Source organism: Catharus ustulatus, chromosome 3 (genome assembly GCF_009819885.2).
Source record: "Catharus ustulatus isolate bCatUst1 chromosome 3, bCatUst1.pri.v2, whole genome shotgun sequence".
Taxonomy (NCBI): Eukaryota; Metazoa; Chordata; class Aves; order Passeriformes; family Turdidae; genus Catharus; species Catharus ustulatus.
The window spans coordinates 113,767,877-113,771,066 of record NC_046223.1 but is presented as its reverse complement, the minus strand read 5'-3'; the positions used below and the strand labels follow the sequence as shown (position 1 = coordinate 113,771,066).

General features: G+C 45.1%; 1 pseudogene; it reads right to left on the bottom strand.

Moving 5' to 3' along the window:
• Positions 1 to 1,419: 1,419 nt before the first annotated feature.
• LOC116993642 lies at positions 1,420 to 3,190 on the bottom strand (annotated as a pseudogene).

The window sequence follows — 3,190 nt, the reverse complement described above, 5'->3', positions numbered from 1 at the left end:
AGTTTTCCATAACGTGCCAGCACTGGCAGCCATTCCCATTGACTGCTGACATCTCTCATGTGTCACCTTCCTCAAGCCAGGCACATCCTTCTTCTGTCCCCATGGGCTGGGCAGTGGGGCTGTGCTGATGGACACCCTGTCCCCTGCAGTGCCAGCTGAGTGGGGCTGGTGCACAGGGCAGTGACGCTGAGCTGGGTGTCACATTGTCAGGGACTTGAGAGCAATGCAAGAAGGGATGTGCAGTGTGCTTTGCTGGGGCTCTGGTGTTTTGTGTGGTAACACATGCAAGGTGCTGGCTTGTGCCTGCTGAGTCTTGTGGCATGTGAGGATGTAAGGGATGGTGTTGCACTGGATGGAGGGAATAAGATGGATCTCCCAGGGCTTTCCTGTGGAAGTGGTCGTGACTGTCTGTTTCAAGGGTGAAGATCATGAGTAGCAGCAGGGGAAGAAGGGAGGTGTGGTTGTTCCTGTACTTCAAGGCCTTTCCCTGGGGAGTTGTGTCCAGAAGAGATGCTTAAGTTCTTCCTCTGGGCCTGAGCAGGTGACAGAAGTGACCAGTTCAGGTTGTGCTGTGTTCATGCTGAAAATATCTCATGTTTTATCACCTGCTGTGGTGGTCCAACCTCCATCCAGCTTTTCCTTCTGTTACCTGGGTGTTTTTAGTGAACCAGAGTGCACTGGGCAAAGCCAATCTCATGCCCAGGTCCAAGCAGGCCAGCAGAGCAGTCCCACAGAGCAGGGAATGCTGGCCTTGCAGGCAGTGGGGCAGAGAGGACACGCAGGGCTGGCGTGGGAAGGGGGCTCTGCACCCCCTCAGATCCCCAGGGTTGTTCCTGCCTCGCTCTTTGTTGCATCAGTGACCACCTCTGGTGAGGGCCAGGGCTCAGCATGTTCACCCAGAGCTATTGGCCACTTGCCAGACACTGATACAGCCCATGACAGATCCCACAGCACAGGGCCACAGCAGGAAGCAAGGTAAACCAAAATAGAGATCAACCTGTGGTTTCTTTCAGTCAATTCAATCTGTGAAAATCAAAATGTTTGTGGCAGGTTTGCAGTATGGTTATTACATTTTTTGCATCCAGTGTTTGTATCAGTGTTTCATATTTTTCTCTTACATTTACAGTATAGAAATTTGGCAGAAAATAAACCCCTTCCTGGTCCTCAAAGTGTCTGGGTGCAGCTCAGTTTGATTTCAGATTATTGCAAATTCGTCATCTAACTCTTGTCTTGTTCAAATAAGATCTTTTACAGAATCTCAGAATCACAAATAATGCATTTTATTGTAGAAATACAAATTTGGAATCATTGTCATTCATAAACACATTCAATGAATTAGATCTAAATGTATGTAGACAATAAAACCTCCAAAACAAAAATCTGTGTGTAATTAATTAATCTCTACTTTACAGAATTTCACTAGGGTACAATCTGACAGAGTTGAAGAGAAAATGTTAACAAAGAGGTGTTCCCTGCTTTGGGGAGGGGAGCAAAGCAATCCTGATGTCCTGTCTGCACAGTGGGGTCATATTCTCATCCTCTGCCAGGGAGGATTTCAAATGCCAAATGGATCCTTTTGGGAGAAGTGCAGCTGAGGCTGCACTCCAAATCCCCTCTTGCTGCCATGGTAAATGGTGGTGGGCAGGCAGCTGATGTGGAAATGAGGGACACCAAGGGTTCTGATTGCAAAGGCTGTGGGTCTTGGGCAGGGGCTGAGCACTTCATTAGCATCCCTGCCTCTTCCACTGGGCTCAGGCAGAGCTAAAGGGCCTCTGCCTGATCATCCATCAGCCCACCAGCAGACTCTCATGCCCCCATTAATCCCTTCACCACACAGGGGGATTAGGCATCCTTCCTAAAATCAGGGCTAAATGACTGTTAATAACAAAAATGTGTCTCCCAAGATGTAGCTATATCTCAATACCACAATTATAGATTTAACTCACAGTCATTTAACTCAGTAGAACTGAATGTCATTATCTTAACTTAGATGTTGAAGAAGTGAACATCTGTATCATCTACACTGCCTGGAGAGCTGGATTAGAAATTAACTTCCTTGTTTTCTACATTGAAAGATCACAAATTTGTATGGATTCCAGCTTTTCTCACAGTTCCTACTTGATGCAAAACTCACATTCATGCAGGAGAGAATCTTTAGCAGTGCCTTTTCCAGCTTGGGGTTGCTGTAAATCAGAACAACTGAATGAACACCTGGAAAAGCATGTATGTAAATGAATAGCAGAAGAGGGATGATCTTTCATTCTTCATTACGTAAATTATTGTTAAGGTAAAACCTACAAAATTCATGCTGTAAATCACTAAGAAGGCGAGAATAGATTTCATGGCTCTGATGTGGGCTTCCATGCTGAGATCCTTCATGGAGTTTGTCTGCATCTTGCGTTTTGTGTCTCCAGAGAGAAAAGAGAAGGAAAACAGCAGATAACAGGACTGTCATGAATGAAGCAGCATATTCAAAGGAAGTGAGAAAAAAAAAGGTGAAAAAATGTTTATCCATTGTGTTATTTGCATCCCAAAAATTTCCAGGGCAGGTGACATTGAGGTTGTTATTCTGCATAATTTCATTGACGATGTTCTTCTTCATTGTATCAGTGATGTCATAGGTAATGATGCCCATTGACAAGGCTAAAACCCCAGACCCCAACAAGAGCCATGGCATCATCTTGTCAATTTTTGCTTTCAGATAGATGAAGAACCTATTCCTGAAATTGGTAATTTTTATACAATAAAAAACACAAAGGCAGGCTGAAATCCATAAGTTTGAATAATTAAAAAATTTTGAAAAGATGCAATTAGTTGAAGTATGGTGTGAACATGTTCAGAGTTGTGATAAATTATATAGAGAAAACTGTATACCCATGAGAAGCACAGAAAGGAAATCCTGAGCATCCCAGAAGCATCAAGATCTTCTCATTAGAGTTCAGGGTTTTCTTTTTGACCCAGCCAATGCCAAGCACACAAACGATGAAAGCATTTATCCACACGCCAGCAAATGCCTCCAGGGTGATGATGGCCAAAGCTGTGGCCCCGTATGAAGTGACATTGGATTGGTGTGGAGAGTGACAAGCTTCCATGGTGGAGCTGGGGAGCAGAGCTGTGCTGGCCAAGGGGGCTGTGGCAGCAGTGCCTGAGGCAGCTCAGTGGCTGCTGTTGCTGGAGTGTCAGGGATGGC